The 19,186-nt window shown below is 38.0% G+C and overlaps 1 protein-coding gene across 1 annotated transcript in view; it reads left to right on the top strand.

The window, feature by feature from the left end:
* The first annotated feature begins 16,587 nt into the window (after positions 1 to 16,587).
* C3H1orf141 (chromosome 3 C1orf141 homolog) overlaps positions 16,588 to 19,186 on the top strand; it is a 39,340-nt gene continuing 36,741 nt past the window's right edge. The window contains exon 1 of the mRNA XM_045547795.1: positions 16,588 to 16,612. The gene's annotated coding sequence lies outside the window, so the exon portion shown is untranslated. The remainder of the gene's footprint in view (positions 16,613 to 19,186) is intronic.

Here is a 19,186-nt window from a genome sequence, read left to right on the forward strand (position 1 = left end):
CCCCACCCCTGACATAGATAGAAACACAATAAAATGAAGCAGTAGATTTTATCAATCCCTAAATGCTAGATAGCCATTGGAAGAGAACTAGTTTGCCCTTACAATGTGACAAGCACTACACTGAGAATTTTACAGATATCATCTCAAAGAAGCAATACAAGGTATTATTAACCTGAAACAATACCATTTTGCCCATTAACTCTCTTAGTTAGGTTTCAGAGAAAGTGTCCTTGAGGATTCCAGTTAGTATGACTTTTTCTAATTGCCGCTTCTTTTAAAGGAAGGTCATAGGCCAGGAGCAGTGCCTTACGCCTGTCATCCTAGCACTTTGGGAGGCTGGGGCAGGAGAATCGCCTGAGGCCAGAAGTTTGAGACCAACCTGGGCAACATAGCAAGACACCCCCCTCAAAAAACAAACAAAAACAAAAACAAACAAAAAAAAACCTTAAAAACAAATAAACAAGAGTAGGTTATGCCTTAAATTTTCTAACCTCTTTATCTGTGAAACAAAGTTATCAGCATGGAGCAATGGGAAAGGAACATTTTGGAGTCAGGGAGACCTGAGTTTAAATCCTAGGCTGGCCATTCACTAGCCGAATGATCTTAGACAAGTCACCAACTTCTTTCACCATCAATTTTTCTCTCTGTAAAATGTGGGTAATAGTGTATACCAGATAGGCTTTGGGGGAGGGTTAAATGAGAGTATGTCTATAAATGTACATCATAGTGTCGGGCACATAAGTAGTAAATAAATGTTAGTTTCTTGGTTATGGAGATAACAAGTGAAATATGGCAAAATTCCTACATGGAGTTCAATGCTTTGCTCTCTTTTCCTCCCTAAAAATCTAAAACCATTACAGAATGGAAAAATCCTCAAAGGAAACGGAGCACAAGTTTACATAGGAAAAAAAATAAAACATTGAATAAAGTCTTTAGCACTATAATTGAGACCAGACAACAATTCTGTTTAAAAAAAAAAAGTTGTTTGTTTTGTCAGACATTTCTCTCAGGAGAATCTTCTGGCAATCTAACTGCAAGAATTTACATTGCATGTTTCAATCAGTAGTGGAGCCCATGTAGTTAACTGTTAAATTCTGTTAGAGTATAGTCGCTTCAACACTGTGCAATTTAACACATCTTTCACCATTCACAATTTGCAGGTCTGACTCGATTATTTTAACTGAGGAGAGCTATTAACTTTATAGTCAGTAGCTGATTGACTTTCTCTGTCAGAATATTTCTTCTACATGCCTTATTTTCATCACATTATTGGGAAATCAAAGTGTTTATACTAACTTTGAAAACATGTAAAAGGGCAATTTATAGTACAAATTAGGTGGTCCATTACTACTTTCTCATTTGACATAGTAAATCTTGGATGATGTATTTAACTAATTTGTCTTCTTTAGACATCTTTGTATTTTACACATTTTCTGTGTGGTCCTTGCTAAAGCCTTGCTTGCAACAACTTTTATATTTTGCTGAGATTTCCTTCTTAATGGAATACTAACCAGTTGTTTAATAAAAGGATATTTCAATATGTTAAACTTCTGTTCATGTTTCATTCTAAAAACCATAGAAAGCCTCATTAAATCCAGAGGACAAGAGTATTATGTTATTATTCAGTAATAAAGAATTGTGAAAGAGTTTCATTACTTCATATCGTATCATGTCTCTTTTGTGGATGGCAAAATTATATTCATTTTTTAAAAATCCAAAATTTCAAATTAGATTTGCAAGAGAAAACAGTAAAGCTGAGACAACTTTTAAAATTGTCCTTTTACATCTACAAAGCATATATTTTTCATAAATTTGTCCCCATAAATATCTAATTTTCTTTTCTGGAACAATTTGTTAACCTCATTAGATCACAGTAACTAATGTTATATATAGCACAGTGATTTCTTATTAAGCGACTCTATAAATATACTGCAACTTCAGCTCTTTTTATTTTGTCATTTTCCCATTGCGAATATAAGTAACTTACGGATTTAAAAATAAGAACAAATATTTTTGTCATTTTAGTGTGCTTGTGTTTATAATAGTCAGAAGTTTTTTTTTATTTTTACTGATAGAAATACAACTCAGACTAGTTAAGTAAAAAATAAGAATTAACGGAAGAAGAATGGGGCCTGTTATGGAATTGAGGGAAATTCTGTGGTGAGCAGGTAACTTCATGTATCTCAGGGAGAGGAACTTTAGTCTTGATATGACCAGGACTCCACTCTCTTTCACACTATCCATCTCTCATCTGCTTAACTCTTCTGGGTTTCATTGTCTCCTCCAAGTGTTTTCCCCATGGGAGCCCAGGATTACAACCTTGTCACTGTATGCCTCAAGAAAGAAGGAGTCCCTTCCTAAAACAATCTCAGAGAAGGACTCTGAGTCCCCTGTCTTGGGCCTGTACTCACCCTTTGCAACAATCCTTTTCCCTAGAGAGATGAGATACTATGATTGACCAGAACAAGATCACATTCGCATCCCTATGGACCAGAGTGGAGGAATGGACTATAACCAACAGTCCAACCAAAACTACTTGGAAAGGGGGGAAGACAGTTTCCCCAAGGAGAGAGGTAGCTGTTAGCCAATGCAGGTGGGGAGGAAGGAAGTATTCTGCACTGATAAACATATCTAGTCTTTGATTCACTAGAGTCTGGGCATGTTGAACATTTGGTTTCAGTCTTCTCTGGATATATCTGAAGGTCTGGTGGAGTTCATATCCTAGGATCTATTTACATGAAGGACCTTGCAGTCTCTTTGCACAGACTTCAAACCAAGGGAAGGGAATGCCATGGCATAGAAGTATGCCCTAAAGATAACGGGCCAGGATAAAATAAGAGTAATGATTATGGATGTAGCACCATTTCTGTTTGTCTATCACTCAGATTACTTATTGGCCCTATGTCCATGGATTCATGCCTAAGTCCTAGAGTGAAAGGAGTGTGATAAAAATGTGAGTAAATATGAAAAGCTGTTTCACAAAGATCTTTGTGAGACACTAAAGTGAAAGAGGTCAGCAGCATTCATGACAACAGCCTCTGTAGGAACCTGAGACCACACCTCAGAGTAGATACCTGCACCCTCGATGTCAGGTACCAGCAGCATTGGCATAGACATTGGCAGGCACTGGTGGTGGTGGCAGAGACTTTGCAAGGCAGCAAAATTCTCACTTTGACATTGCATGCGCAGGAGACGTGATCACAGGAAGCCAGAATAAGAGACAAGGAGTTGACTGGGCGCAGCTGAGAGGTTCTTTTGTCCCACATGATGTTGACTGGGGCTGCAGTCATCTGCAACCCAACCAGTCTGGAATATCCAAAATGACTCATTCACATGGCAGGCAGTCTACACTGACTGGCACCTGGGAGGTCAGCTGGGGCTATTGACCAGACCAGAGTGCCTCAGTTTTCCTCCCCATAGCTTCTCTGTGTCTTGGGCTACTCACAGCATATTGGGTGGTTTCCAAAAAGGAGTATCAGAAGCAGAGAAATTGGAAGCTGCAGATATCTTAAGCCCAACATTAAAAGTTAGACAGTGTCACTGCTGTTACATCTTGATTGAAACCGATCACAAGGCTGTCCGGATTCAGTGTAGGCATGGTTTATACAAGGGTGTGAATACTGGGAGGTGTGGTTCATTGGGGACCATCTTTGTACACCAACTACCACAGCCAGAGAATGCAATTTTGTGACTATTTTAATGATCCCGTTTTCCCCACAGGTTACCTAGGAAACACATTATATTATTCACTCATTTATGTGTTCATTAATTTATTCAACCGATATTTAATTATCTAATATGTGCCAGACACTGTGCATGGTAGTGAAGATATTAAAATGAATATGACATGGTAACTGAAATTAACACAGACGGGAACAAACAGCTACAATGCAATGGTATAAGGGCCAGAAAAGAGGTGAGGGGGGGATGGGAGCACAGGAAAGAGGAGATGGAATTGGGTGCCAGGGAAAATTTTCTCCTAAAAGGCAACAACTAAGTTGATTTTCAAAAGATGAATAATTTATTAATATTTACCTAGCATATAAAGTAAGGGGAGGCTTGCTCAGAAGAAGCAGGATGTTAGAATGAAGAATAAGGTGCATTTAGGGACCCAAATGGGATGAATATGGGGTTGGAGAGAGCGGCCAATGAGGTAGGTATTATAAAGCTTGTCAAGGATCTCGTAACCCATGCTGAGGAGTTTGGACATTATCTGGTAGGGAATGAGAAGCCATTTAAACATTTTTAAGTAAGAATAGGACATTAATATATTACAATTTTAGAAGGATCACTGTAGCTCACCTTGGAGTACAGATTGGAGGCAATTGAGACTGGAGGTTAAGTTTGGTTATTTAGAAGGTTTTGATAGTGGTCCCAATTAGAGAAATAATGAGGGCTTAGGCCAAGGCATTGTGGAAAGGACAGAGGGGAAGAATAATTAAGGAGGAATGAGAAGATCTGGTGATTGATTGGCTATAGAGCAGTGAAGGAGAGGGAGGAATTTTGGGATATGGTGAGTGTATTAGTCAGGATAGGCTAAGCTACACTGTGATACAGCAAACCATGAACACTCCAGAGCTTAAGGCTTTGTTCCCTACTAGTGGAAAGTCTCCTCCACTTTGTAGCTGTGCCATCTGGAATTCTCTAAGGTTGCCATAGCTGAGGGGAAACAAAGAGATTGAGAGGCAAACCATTTCTTAAGTGCCTCGACTTGGAAGGGACATACATCACTTCCATTCCCATTCCACTGGCCAGAACTAGGTAGATGGTCCCATCCTAACTGCAAGAAGGGTGAAAAAATGTTTAGAAACACTTGGATATTTGGTGCTGTTACCATTAACAGTATGGATTAATAGCATGGGCTCTGAAAACATATTGCTTGAGTTTAAATCTTAGTTCCTCTAATTATTAGTCATGTAGCTGTGGGCAAGTCTCTGTTTCTTCATTTGTAAAATGGTATTAACAATAGTCTTTATCTCATAGGCTTCTTTTGAGAATTAAATTAGCTAATGTACACAAAATATTTAGTGCCTAGGACATGGTAGGCACTCAATTAATATTTTATAGTATTCATAGTAAAATGATTCAATATTTGATTTTCGATGAGTAGGTGAAAAGTGAAAATAGAGGTGGGATGAAGCAAGTTTGGGAAGGAATATAAATTAACTTGTTGAATTTGCAGTGCCTGTGAGACATCCAATGGAGATGTTTATTATCAATCACAAAACTGAAGCTTCAGAGAGAGATCGGGGCTGGAAATATAAATTCAGGATCATCAGGTGATGACTTTGGGTGTGGGTGAGATCACCTAGGGGAAGTGAATAGGTTGAGGAAAAATAGAAATTTGAAGACAGAATCTAGGAGAATGCCAACATATAAGAAGTGAGAGGAGAAAGAAGAGTCCACATAAGTACAACCAAATCAGTAGGAGGAAACCAAAAGGAAGTAGAGGGGGAGTTTGGGAGGATATCAGTCATTTTAGAATTCATGATAATTTATCCATATTTAATTTTGCATTTAGTTCAAAGATAATAATGGTATTTGTTATCAACTTTTAATTAAACTTAGTTCATAGGATTTTTTAGTAATCATCATAAATAGCTTAAGAAATGTTAGTATAACGTAAGAAGTGAACACAGAAGAACAGCTATAATTATTAGCATTTATAACTCCTTTTTTGTCAGCATTTGAGTTAGGAAAACAACTCTTCTCTTACTAAAAAAAAAGATCTTCCTCTTTCTATAAGGAATGCCAATGTAAAAGAGACAAATCAGGCCTCAGTAGCCACAAAAAGTAAGATGATATACAAGGTAAGAAACTGGCTTAAGAATTAACTGAATAGTTTCACTGCCCTGTAATAGTAATTTCATGACTCTGTAAAAGGTGTCAAGATGGCAGGAGTTGGGGGAAAAGCCAAGTGTCAGAGAAAGAATCTGAAAACCTACAGTGTAGTAACAGTAGCTTAACCTCCAACTTGAAAAGGGCACATTTTGGGGAAGTTGGTTTACAGCTATTATCATGAGATATTTGGTGTCATTTCAAGTTATTATTAGTTTAGTTTAATTTAGTTTTACTTTCAACCACCTTAAACTTTGGTATACTGCCACCAAGTGGTAGGAGGGTCTATAAAAGTAAGAGAACATCATATTTTCCAGGCATTTTACTCTTCTTAAAACTACTTGTCTTCTGAAACTGCCTTGTAGTCTACTTAAGCTACATGCGCGCGCGCACACACACACACACACACACACACACACACACACACACACACACACACACTTATTTATTATTGGTCCCTGTTGCAAATTCTGTTGGTTCCCTGCCTATATATTTATCCCCTCTGTCCATTCTTAAGGTCACCTCCAGCTTCACAGAAAATTCTTTTTCATGCCGTGGCATCTTACCTCAAGCACCTGTGTCTCTCTGCCTTGGGACTCTTTCTGGAGTCAGCAGTGTGCTCAGCGTATTGGTAGGGCAGGCTGGAAGCACCAGGCACATAAGGCCCCAGAAATAACTATCAATTCATGAGCAACGGGAGTTGATAGTTAAATACCTCAGCCTCTTCACCCATCGAAGGGACAATTCTGCACTGTGTTTGATCTACGTCAATTCCATCAACTCTCAGGTATTACCCAGAGAAACTGAGCCCCAGTTTCCCACAGCAGTAACCCACTCATTTGTGAGTTGACTTTTTCATCTCTCCTTGTTTCACTTCATCACACTTCCTGGGATCACTTCCCAAATATACTCCTCTACCAAAAATCCTTGTTTTTGCTTGGTCTGCTTTTGGGAGAACCCAAATAAGACGATAGTACCCTTTGTAATGATCTTTATACTTTCATTATCAATTTACCTTTAATTTTACTTTTAAAGCAAAAATCATTCCCAGTACTATATTCTTTTTTAATTAAACATTTTTATTTTTAATTATTATGGGTACATAATAGTTGTGTATGTTTATGGAGTACATGTGATGTTTTGATACAGACATACAATGTGTGATAATCAAACAAGGGTAATTACAGTATACATCATCTCAAGCATTTGTCATTTCTTTGTGTTAGGACCATTCCAATTCTACTCGTTTAGTTATTTTAAAGTATACCATAACTTATTGTTGATGGCTATTCATTTTCAAACAATCTAGTGATTGTTTATCTCTTAGCTGCCTATAAATTTGTCCTGATCACAGACAGAATATATTCACTCTGTTTACATTTTCCCTGTAACGTACATGCATAGCCTTTAATTTTGCTATGCTGTGAAAGGGAGTGGAAAGATCCTAGTCTTTGAAAGAAAAAAGAATTAAACTCTTACTACCTCAGAAATTTGTCAAGTTATTTCACCTCTCTGATCATCAGTTATCTTCTCTATGAAATCGGCTTAGTTATACCTACCTGTTATGCTAGTTTGGACAACTAAATGAGGTTATTCCCTGAACACAAGGTCCAATTAAAAGTGGTTCATTCTTTAATGAAATCATGTAGATAAAACATCTATTATAATACCTCACACATGTTTTAGTTCCTTTCTCCCAACTTGTTTCTCTTAAAGATTTTATTTTCTATCTCTAACTAGGATTAAAAAGAAGAAAATAGCAAAAGAATTATCTAGGACATATTCTTATTGGTGCTATAAAATGCTCCAAGATAACTTTTTCTTACTTTTAAATAATTTGTTCTTAATACTGTCTCCCTTCTATTCAATTTATTCTTATTTTTCTTTCTCCTTTTCTTTCTCTTCCCTTCCCTACCAAGATACTCCCCCCATCTCCAACTTTGCTTAGTTTGTCACTGGTCTACTCTGACTATAATAATAATATTTTTCTATTTTAGTTCTAGAGAATTTTTGAACAGCTTAAAGTAATAGGACAGATTTCTTAAAACTTTTCTTCAAAGTAACAGAAACCTTTGCCAATTATTTTGAGTGTATGTTTAAGACTCAAGTTAAATTGTTTTCCATCTCAGTTCTAGAAAAGTTTTTAAAAATGAATTTTGAATTATAATAAGATTCCCAACACTAAATGAATTTATGCAAGAATTCTACTTTCGACTCAGTGTTTGTTAGAAATTCAATTTTATTTCAGTTGGATATGTCCTCACTAGTTTTGAACAATAAAAATATTTACATCTGATTTTATAAGTCATAGGAGCAACTATTATTTCCACCCTAGGATACAATATATATTTAGGAATCTTAAAGGCAAAGTTAAAATATCTTCCCCATTTTGGAGCTTCCCTGCCTTTAGGATCAAAATAGATGACTGTGTTGCTGTAGTTGTAAAATACCTGGCAGAGCAGGCCAATGGCAGTGGCTCCAGCTCTGATTCCCATACAAGTGTCTCTGTCCCTGCCTTAGGTAAAAGTGCCCCAAAACCAGAATAAAGAATAGTAGCATTTGTGGGAGGCTGAGGCAGGAGGATTGTTTGAGCTCAGGAGTTCTGAGCAAGAGTGAGACCCCATCTCTACTAAAAATAGAAAGAAATTAGCTGGCCAACTAAAAATATATAGAAAAAATTAGCCGGACATGGTGGTGCACACCTGTAATCCCAGCTACTCAGGAGGCTGAGGCAGAAAGATGGCTTGAGCCCAGGAGTTTGCGGTTGCTGTGAGCTAGGATGATGCCGCAGTACTCCAGCCCGGGCAACAGAGTAATACTCTGTCTAAAAAAAAAAGAAGAAGAAGAAAGAAAAAAAAGGAATAGTAGCATTTAAAATGGGATTGCTATCAAATTAATCAACAACTTTTTCCTTTGTCCACTCTCAGTTTTTCTATTTTTCATTGATTTATTTCTTACTTTTAAACTCACCAATTTTTCTTTTAGTCTTTAGCTTTCTGTACCTTTGTAAAAACTTTTTTGGGTGCCAAATGGAAAGAAATTTCATATCTTTTTTTTTTAAAAGAGGCTTTTCACTTTTCAAATCTCACAAGAAGAAAAATATCTTTTGTCCATATTGAACTTTAATAACTTCTTGGCTGCAAAAAATAATACATGTTAATAGTTTCTACTATGAATTAGTTTTCATGCATTTAGAAAACACAAAAAACTATAAAGTAGAAACATATTTCTAAGGTATAAATTGACCACCCTAAGATAACCAGCTTTTGAGGGTGCTTTATTACAGATCTTTTTCTGTGAACAGAGTTCCATACTTTATTTAGTCTAAAACAAAATCATTCTATATAAACTCTTATAATTTTTTCAATTAACACAATATCACATTTTCCAATGTTATTATTTCTTTATACCACTTATAATAGCTGTATCATATATATCATCCTATGGCTAGACAAAATTTTGACAAGAAAATCTAAAAATAGTTAAAATCGTAGGCTTTGGAAACAAACATAACTGGGTTTAATTTCTGAATCTGCCATTTACTAGGTCATTAAATATGAAATGTCCGATTTTGAATCAAAAGTGTAGTTTATTATATCTCAAACAAGTAGCAGTACAATTAATGAAAGTATGCACGTAAACTATTAGACACAGTTTTGCCATCTTAACGGTAGCTGGTTTATGCCAGCAGAGAAGAAGCCTGGAGAACAAGTGGCGATGAAATTGCTAAAGACCTTTCTTTTCCACAGCTGGTTGAGAATTGAATATTTTTCCTTGCAAGAAGTGGTCCAAAGCCTGGAAGAAGTGGTAGTCAGTTGGTGCAAGGTCTGGTGAATACGGTGGATGACAGTATTTCCAAGTCCAGCTTCTGTAGTTTGAGCAGCGTTGTTTGTGCCACATGTGGTTGAGCATTGTGTTCCAAGAGGATTGGCCTGTCTCTATTGACCAATCTCGCTGCTTAATCACAGGCATCCTCATCATTTCATCCAGTGGATTGCAGTAGACATCTGCTGTAATCAATTGACCAGGTTTCATGAAGCTGTAGTGGATTATACCAGCGCTGGACCACCAAACAGACACCCTTAGCTTTTTTGATGAATATTCAGTTTTGGACCGTGTTTTGGCACTTCATCTTTATCCAACTGTCATGGATAAAGATGTGTGACAAACACTTGCGATTGTCAAAAAGAATCCATTTTTCATCATACATGACAATACATACAGTGTAGATATGGTTCACCATTATGTCGTGACGGCAAAGAAAAGTAAGCTTCGAGATGATTTCTCTTCTGATGCTCGTTTAATTCATGCAGTTGCCATCTACTATCCAGCTTCTTTATCTTGCCCATTTGTTTCAAGTGGTCCAATATTGTTGGAATAGTAACATCAAACTTCGCTGCTAATTCATGTGTAGGTTGAGATGGATTCACTTCCACTACAGCTTTCAGCTCATCATTATCCGCTTTGGTCTCAGATTGCCCACAAGGCTCATTTTCAAGATTAAAATCACCAGAATGGAACTTCTCAAACTATCAACGTACTATGCGTTCATTAGCCATATCCTTCCCAAACACTTTGCTGATATTTTGAGCTGTCTGCACTGTATTGGTTCCATGACAGATTTCATATTTGAAAATAACATGAATTTTTACCTATGGTTTCACAAAAATTGCTCTAAAAAAATTGAAAGATAATCACAAGCCAAACCATGCATTTGAAAGACTGAAGATATACCTTCACACACACACAAATAAAATAAAACAAGAATTGTCAAAATGAAATGTCAGAGATATCAACTGTCAAACTTGGTACTTAAGGAAATTGGACATTTCATACTTAATAATCTCAATGTGAGCTTTATAATCTTGATCAGGATATTTAACACCTCTGAATCCATGTTTTCAAGCTATGAAATGAATAAGTGAGACAATGTACCTGAACCTCAGTATTAGTTGACACATAAATTCAAATAGTGAGAATTCACTAAATAGATGACAGATAGATGCCATTATCCTACTTTTAATTTTTTATCACTGTGAAAAATGCTAAATTAGCATCATCTTTCCTAATTTTGTGCATTTCTATGATTAATTTCTAAATATAAATTCTTAAAGTGAAATTGCTGGGCCAAAGATTAATATATATATTTTAAAGGTTTTATATAAATTGTAAATTAGCATCCTAACAATTTACATTTCCACCAACAGAGCACAGATGTACATGTTTCTCCATTCTTTTTCCAACTTGCCAATATAAGGAAAAAATTCTATTTTGTTGGTTTAATGCATATGGCTTTGCTTATTTTGTTGAATATCAAAAATATAATTAATGATCATTTGTAGGTGTTCTTTTGTAAGTTGAGCGCTTATAATCAACATACATTTTTTTCCCATTATGGTGTTTACTCTTTTCTTAATGATTTGTAAGATTTTCAGATACTCTTTGTTTACACATGTTGGGCAGTTTTCCAAGCTTAACATACTCTAAAATTTTATTATGATTTTTTTGACATGCAGAAATTTTAAATATTTATGAAGTTAGATGTGACAATCTTTTACTTTAAATATTGTGCTTTTGCACGAAACATTTTAAGATGCTTAGTCTATTTTTTGTTGCTTATAATAATGCCTGAAATTGGGTGATTTATAAAGAAAAGGAATTTATTTCTTACAGTTATGGAGGCTGAGAACTCCAAAGTTGAGGGGCCGCATCTGGTGAGAGCCTTGTTGCTGGTGGGGAGACTTTGAGAAGTCCTGAGGTGGCTCAGGGCGTCACGGGGCAGGGGGCTGAGCATGCTGGCTCAGGTCTCTCAGTCCTTTTATAAAGCCACCAGCCTCACTCTCATGATAACTCATTAACCTATTAACCTAAATGGATTAATCCATTCATGAGGGCTCTGCACCTTTCAAAGACCCCACCAATTTGGGTGCCATGGCACGTGCCCGTAATCCCAGCTACTCAGAAGGCTGAGGCAGGAGGATCACTTGAGCCCAGGAGTTTGAGACCAGCCTGGGCAACATAGTGAGACCTCATCTCCATTTAAAAAAAAAAAAAAGACCTTGCCTCTCAGTGCTGCCACATTGGGTATTAAATTTCAACATGAGATTTCGAGGGGACAAATATTTAAACCATAACAAATACTGTACAAAGAAATATGTTTAAAATTGTTGTCTTTAATAGGAGAAAAAGATTTATGGGGGAAAGTTTAGGATTTAACAACTCCAATTTTCAAGAATATGTATTTTCTTAGTACTATAAAATCAAGTTCAGATATCAGTTTTGAATTCTTGTGTGGACTGTGTGGTGATAGGGAGAGGGCTGGGAGCACAGAAACACAATGAATGTTTCGTGTACCTGCTGTTTGCCAGGCCCTGTGCTTGGCATTTCACATTGGTAAGTCATTTAATTCTCAGGCCAGCCATCTGAGATAATTCATCTATCCATTTTATGGTTTCCATTCACTTGACAAATATTTGTTGAGCACAGTATCAGTTTATAGGCTTAGTTTTGTGAAAAGTAAACTGGTCTATTCACAGAGAATTTATTTGATCGAGTTGACTAAAAGGTCTAGAGGTAGCTCTAGATTTAGTGGTAGCTTGACCTGGGCTCCAATGATACCACCAAGGTCAATCTCTCAATTTGCTGCCTCTGTATTGACTCCCCTCTTAGGATCTTCATGGCAGCGCCCATAGCCTAAGGCTCCACTTGTCATAACATGCAGCATAGGAGAAGAGAATGTCTTCTTCTCCAAGGGCTCAAAGTCCCAGGATTAAATTTCCTGGGTCCTAACTGGTCCCATGTGAGTCAGCTCAGCCAATCACCATGGACAGGGTATTGTGGTCCGTGGTCTCTTTGACCTGACATAGATGATGCGCTCCACCCTTGGAGCCAGGAGGTTGAAGAAGTTCTTCTGAAGTCCCTGTGCTGAGGAAACAGCATGGAAAGACACAAAGATATAAAAAACCTGGAACATTGGAAAAATTCCCATCAACTGATAAGGTTGTCACTTTGTGTACTGTGGGTTGGCTGAGATTAAGCTAGAAAGACAATCAGAACTCAGCTCAATGTAGACTGGGCTCAGGTGATAGAAGGTTCTATATTCCAGGCTGCATAATTTTGACTGAATTCTGAGGGAAATGTCAAACCTAGGAAGGAAACAAAGTGAGAAAAATACAAGAAAGAATCTCAGGGTGCAATAACATTTGAGGAGTGAGCAGAGGAATAGGAGACCACGAAGAAGGGTAATCAGGAAATTATCAGTAAGGCAGGAAGAGAAGGAAGAGAGAGTAGAATCACTGAAGCCAAGGGAAGGGAACATGTCAAAGAGCCAAAAGTGAAAGTGTCCAATTCAGAACAGATGTCAGAGAACACAGGGCCTGAAAGATGTCCATCCAGATTGGCAAATAAGAGAGGTGAAAGGTCATTAAGTGGGCCAAAGAGCCTATTATCTAGAATAAGAAGGGCAATGGGCTAAAGGGATAAGAGGTTGTGATCAAAGATGACCTGTTAGAGTTTAATATTTCAGAGTTATAGTTTTAGAGGATAATGAAGTAAAGATAGCTTTAATGTGGAAGGTTAATGAGTTCTGAGGCAAAACTGTTGACTTCATGGATTTAATATGGAATGGAACACTGAGAAAGTTCCCAAATCTATAAAAAGCAGGAAATGGCTGGGAATTTGTTAGTAAGTGTGAGAAGGTAGTTGGCTACCTCATAAGAGATGGCTTTTCCTAAGGAAGAGGAAACATAAAGGTGTGGAAGGAATATCAGGAAGGTTGAAGAACATTGACACTTCTCCCAGGTCTCGTGGTTTCTGTGGGGTGAGGGGAAAAAATCCTGCCTTCTCCAGAGAGGACAGAGGTGGGTGGAGAAACATAGGCTTTTCATCACATTTGGATGACTAAATAAATATCTGGATACTTTCTAAACCAAGTAGAGTAGTTTTATAGTAAAGAATTTATAGAAGAGCATCTCTTGGCCCCAAAAGAAAGTCTGGCCTTTGCCCTTGGCTCCTGGGACAGAATCTCAGGGCACTAGGAATGTTATGCCTAGTAGAAAGGTTTTTGTTTGCCTGAGGATCTTGAGTCATACTGGATGGTCTAACAATGTGATTTAGAATGGGGATGTGGCCACATCCACTTAGTTGCAGGGTTGGGGCTGGCCTCTCCAGAAAGACCAACAGAGTGAGTTAAAGTAAAGGCTTTGAGTCATGTGGTATCAGTCAACGTGGAGACTGAGATTAATTAACCATGTGGGCAATCAATTAATCATGCCTGTGTGATGGAACCCTAAAAACTCTGCACCCAAAGCTCAGGTGAGATTCCCTGGTTGGCAGTACTCCGTGCATATTAGCACACAGCAATACTGGGAGAGTAACTTGTCCCAACTCCACGGGAAGAGGACAATAAAAGCTCTGCAGTTGATATTTTTGGGCTCTAGACTCTATGAACTTCTTCCCCTGGCTGATTTTAATCTCTATCCTTTCCCTGTCGTAAATCAGAATGGTAAGTATAATAGCTTTCTTTGAGTTCTGTGAGTCTTCCTAGCAAATTATGGGATCTGAGGGTTCTACTCAAGGTTTTGAGAACCCTCTGAACTTAGTGTTAGAAGTAAGGACAGTCTTGGGGAATGTGCCCTCTAGCTTTGTAGCTGGCCTACAAACACTCTTTTTTCTTTTTCTTTTTTTTTTTTTTGAGACAGAGTCTCACTTTGTCACCAGGGCTAGAGTACCATGGAGTCAGCCTAGCTCACAGCAACCTCAAACTCCTGGGCTCAAGCAATCCTCCTGCCTTAGCCTCCCAAGTAGCTGGGATTACAGGTGTGCACCACCAGGCCTAGGTAATTTTTCTATTTTTAGTAGAAACCTACTTTTAGGGGTCTCGCTCTTGCCCAGGCTGGTCTGGAACTCCTGAGCTCAAGTGATCCTCCCGCCTCCGCCTCCCAGGATGCTAGTGGCCTAAACTCCTTGAAGTAGGAAAAAGTCCTACTTCAGATTTTATTTTCTTTGCTTTCTTATAGAATGTAGTTTATATTTTAAATAATCTGTGTACTTTTTAAATAAAACATTCATTAGGCTCTTTTACCTAGTATTTAGCTGTAATAGGTTCATGAACTCATTCAGTAAATATCTATTGAATTTAACTGAAAGCAATTAAAGTAGATAGGAAAGAATCCATTTAAGTTGTTTCTTGTGTACGTTTTACCAAATGTTTTTTATTGAAGAGAAAATACTTTGTGTTACATTAATACTGTACTTACTAATACGATGTTGGGCACATCATATTATTTCTGTGAGTTCGATTCTGATCATTTCTAAAATTAAAGATAATACCTTTTTCATAGATACTAATTAAATATTACAGATTAATGAAAGATGAAGGACAAAAGAAGAAATATTATTAAAAATTTTTAGCCTTGTATATGGCAGGTAGCATATACTTCATAAATATTAACAGAGATGATAATACTCTAAGAATTTCATATAAGATCTGTGCTTTATAAATTCTATTGACTAAAGATTTATGAGTAGGTAACATTTCTCAACTCAATTCTCCTTTATTTAAGAAGCTAATTTTGCTACTATACAAACTTATGAGCTGAAGGCAATGTAACAATCAGGCAAATCACCACTACCATCTAGGTTCTAATTATTCATTCCATGCAAATTGTTCTTGAATGTATATGGTTTTAAAAATATGATAGAATCAACTACCTTGTTATTTTGATTTGCATTTCTTATATTTAAAATATATGAAATAAATTGATTCCAATGTTTTCATGCATTGGCTATGAACAGCAATTTCTAGGCAAATTTTGATTCTACATAGCTAAAAACACAATTTTTTTGCAAAATTTCTGCCATTGCCACTAACATGGTCTTGTGATGATTAATGCAGTTTTCTAAAGCTTTTTCTCTATTTTGATACATCAATAAGGTACATTCATGAAATTCTTACCAACATAACTCTTTTTTTAAGTTTTTATCTCATTTTCCTTTTTATCTGGTGACTGATGTCTCTAGTCAGCCATCTTGCCTCCCCTCCCCCCAACATAACTCTTGACTAAAAATTTAACCAATGTTGTAGAAATCCCCACCATTCTTAATTAAATACAAGGTGTTTTCTAGTTAGTCATTTTGAGATCATGATTCCGTGGTGTATGAATGGTGTGTCGTGTGTGTGTGTGTGTGTGTGTGTGTGTGTGTGTGAGTGTGTGTGTGTCTCCAAGCCTGCTATACAACTTACATAATACAAGGGTGATCTTACAAACCACATGCGTGGTTTCTTAGCCTTGGAAATAAGAATGGGTGTATTCTTTTTTACGTCATAAGCCATGCAATCAATCTTCCATCAAATATCCCAATATAAGCTGTGGACTTCCATTCAGACCTTCAAACTGCATAGGGAAAGTTTTGAGCTTCTTTTTGAAATTCAGCATTTCCAGGTAAAGTACAAGAGAAGGAAGGAGTTAAAGGGAAGCAGAGACACTGCTCCCCAGTTCTTTTCACTTGATTTTCTCCCTTCCTTAACCTCTCTCTCCTTCCACTCAGCACAATCGGTTTTATACCCGTAAGTATTGGGGGCGTCACTTTGACTTTTAGTGACCAAAGTGTGTAGGTGGAACCCTTCTGAAGAGGGACGCTGCTCTGTAGACCTTCTAAAGGCCGGAGAAACCGAGAAACCTGTTTCTATGGACGCAGGACGTGTCCTTAAGCGACTGAAGCGGGAGGGTGGGGAGTAACCACCGGAGCCGGACCAGGAGGGAAAGCAGACGCGGTTTGTCTTGGGAGGCGGGAGCGTGGGAAAAACTGGAAATCAAAATTTGGACCGAGGTGGGAGACGGACTAGGAGAAGCATTGTTTCGTTAGAACGGGGTTTGGTTTGTCCCCGAAGTCGGTAGCACTTTCTCCTGCGGGATCTGGATGGAAGGGAACACGGGTGGGACGCGAGGGGCGCGCGGCCAAGCTGGGCTCGCGGGTGAGCGCGGACGGCGGGGGCGGGCGGGCCGGGGGGCGTCTAGGCTCGTGGAAAACCGCTCTGCCCCTTCTGTCATGAATATCGATGAGCTTCCTGAATCTTGCCCCCAGTTCTGGCTTCCCGTTAAAGGAGCGTAGGCGCAGAGTATTTGAGCTGGGTTTCCTGTTTCCCAAGTGAGGTGGAGGCGCCGCGGGGACGTGAACTGCCGGGAGGGACGGGAGTTGGGGGCCGCGCAAAAGGTCGCTTGATTGATGTATTTCCAGCCTGCAGGGGGACTGACTCCTGCGGTGATTATGGTGCTGTTTTGGAATTGGCCAATCAATTCTTCGAATCATCATCTGATTGTTTGCTCATAATACTCCCCAATGCATGTACATCATAGTTGTAGGATTCCTTGCCGTTTTTCCTTGGAAACTTCCCTTCCAACTTCAATTGGTGACAGCAAATTTTAGTAAAGGTTAAAAAAGAAGTGCTCTCCTTGCCTCTTACAACAGCAAAGAGGGAACGAGAAAATGATGGCGTGGATATAAGCACCTTGGTCATGTTTGTAGTTAATCTTTGAACAAGGAGTGTTTTAATTAGTACTCCCAGTTTGTGGGCTATATTAGTTTGCCAGGGCTGCCATAACAAAACAGCACAGGCTGGGTGGCTAAACAATAGAAATGTATTTTCTTACAGTTCTGGAGGCTAAAAATTGGAGATCTGAGTGTGGGCACAGTTGATTTTTTTCAGAGCCCTTTCTCCGTGGCTAGCAGGTGGCTGCCTTCTCACTGTGTCTTCACAAGGTGTCTCCTCTTTGTGTGTTGTCTGTGTCCTAATCTCCTCTTCTTATATGGCACCAGTCATATTGGACTAAGGCCCACCCTAACAACCCCATTCTAACTCTATCTGTTTAGAGACTGTCTCACCAAATACAAGCACATTTTGAGGCACTGGGGGTTATAGGGTTTTGACATATAAATTTGGGGGGGGGACATAATTCAGCCTATAACATGTGCCATTTATCAATATTTTAGATTTAAAAAGAAAAACAGATTCTCTTATGTCTGTACTTGGAATGTGATGTGGAGAAATGCAGCCAGTTATCTCATTATTAAGTACAAATTAATCATTTAACAATGAGGTGAGTGCTTATGTGGTCTCAGTGTAGGGTTTAGTGGACTGTGTTGGATAAAAGTATAAGACAGAAGCCTTGTCTTCCAGGAGTAAATGTTTGAACTGATAAAGCCACATAATGGAAGTAAGTTTTAATTTGTCTCTGTTTTCTAGATATTGCTCAGTCCTGCTCTTTAGTTTGTGAGGTTAGAGATTCTTAGTTTTCCTGAGTTGTTTAAAACTTGCTGAAGAAGACTTCCAGAGTCCATAATGTTGATAGCATTGGGTTTTATTTGGTTTTTGGTTTTGTTTTCAGTCCAAAAGATGCTGTTAAAATGAAATAGTGCTCTTAAAAGTTACTTTTTAGCTCTATATTGTTATTTTAGTTATGACTCAGTCTCTGATGTGCTAATATGTTGACCTGCAATCTTTGTTGTGGACAAGCCTTTGCAGTGAGGCCTGTGGATGATTTACTGCGAGACTGGGAATTTATTCTTCCCTAGTTGGCAAGGTCTCTCTGTCATTGTGTTCTTTTTCAAAAAACTGTCATTACTGAACTAGAAATTAAGAACATAAATCCAAGTTTCCTTTTAAAACAATTTTACTGAGTTTAGATTTGGCAAGGGCCACATTTTGTAATAATTCACTCAACTTTATATTTCATCTTCCAGTAAATCATTATGAAGTAGCTTAATTCATTACAGATAAATTGGGATTATTCATCCTTAAAAGTTATATTCAGAGACATCCCCAAATTAAATTGTAATTTTCAAATCCCAGTTAAATATAAAATGCTTTGTCTGGTGCTGAGATTTGGAGTTGGGTAAGTCACTTCTGGCTTTAAATGAGCTTTCAACACAATGAAGAAGAGATTTGTCAAACATTGACTCTCTTAAGCAGAAAGTATAATAGTATGCGCCAAGTGTTGTAATGAAGAACAAAGTGAAACAGGAGCACACAAGGAAAAAACTGTCACTGTGACAAGGAATGAGAGGATGCCAAAGAAAATTTCATAAAAGAGGTAGCCTTTACACCAGGATTTGATAAAGAATAGGCTTTTGACTGGAAGGCATGAGAAGAGAATATTCCTAGTGGAAGGAAAAGCATGATGACTTGGGCAAAGAGCAGGATGCGTCCAGGGAATAAGAGTGGGAGAATATGGCGTGAGAGGAAGGGCTAGCGTGGATAAACCGGAAAGGTGAACTGAGCCGGGTCCTGGACTGTCTTTTCTTGAATGGTCTCATATGTCATCTGAAGAGTTTGGGTGTCATTATGTAG

The sequence above is a fragment of the Lemur catta genome, chromosome 3 (assembly GCF_020740605.2).
Source record: "Lemur catta isolate mLemCat1 chromosome 3, mLemCat1.pri, whole genome shotgun sequence".
NCBI classification, from domain to species: Eukaryota; Metazoa; Chordata; class Mammalia; order Primates; family Lemuridae; genus Lemur; species Lemur catta.